Source organism: Limulus polyphemus, unplaced genomic scaffold (genome assembly GCF_000517525.1).
Source record: "Limulus polyphemus unplaced genomic scaffold, Limulus_polyphemus-2.1.2 Scaffold3548, whole genome shotgun sequence".
In the NCBI taxonomy this organism is placed as follows: Eukaryota; Metazoa; Arthropoda; class Merostomata; order Xiphosura; family Limulidae; genus Limulus; species Limulus polyphemus.
The window spans coordinates 47,542-48,528 of record NW_013669158.1 but is presented as its reverse complement, the minus strand read 5'-3'; positions in this window follow the sequence as shown (position 1 = coordinate 48,528).

Genomic DNA, 987 nt, shown 5'->3' with positions numbered 1-987 from the left:
ATCTTTTCATTTTGCTAAGATATTGCTCATGTAATAAATCAAACACAGTGGTATCCCACCCACCTCTTTCCATTTTTGGAATCGCTCCCTTATATACACTTACTTCTATATATATATAACCAATCAGAAACTCAGAATGTCCTCCTAGTGGCTTTTTCAGCCATTTTAACAGACTGGACACCATTTCTTTCGAGCCAATATTTCAACGAGGTAGGGTGTGTCTTTAGTCTGCTCGAAATTTTATATTTTTTTTTTAGACTAAAACACATCCTAGTTACTAAGCTTTATAAATGATTGTGGAATTCTGTGGTATCAGTGTAGTAATTTATGATTTTTTAGTTATTCAACTGTATATATAAAACCTAAAAAATATTTTATTTCATATCCTCGACATGCAATTTTTTAAGGCTTAGCAACCTACATCAAGCAGCAATCGACTATAAAGGTCGTTACAAGTAGAGATAATTGTTTGCTTTACTACTTTATTTACTGTTCTATGTTTTAAGAAAAATAAGTTCAAGAACTTATTTCAAAATAGCAATAATCTATATACACATATAACGTATAATAACTGAAATGTGACTGTATTTTACAAAATACTAGTCTACTAAAACACAGCCAAGACAAGTTACTTTGCACAGACAAAAGGTCAGTTTTATGTTATTTGATACAGTAACATGAGTGCATGTGAGCCACGTCGTTGTTACTTCTATATTGTTAGCCAGGCATGGCTGAAAGGTCAATATAATAAATATATATAAATGTATAATGTTATGAGATTTAAGCTATTTAGTCTAAACATTTATGTTTTCATGTTATAATTTGTGTTCATTGTAGAATGAAAAAATGCACAATTTATGTTTATTTCCTAATCTTTTATGGTGGTTGCGAGATCGGACAAATCTACCAAACCCATACAGAGATTCATTACTGAAAATAACAGATAAAATATAAAGTTTTTTCTTAAGAAACATTTGATAACTATTT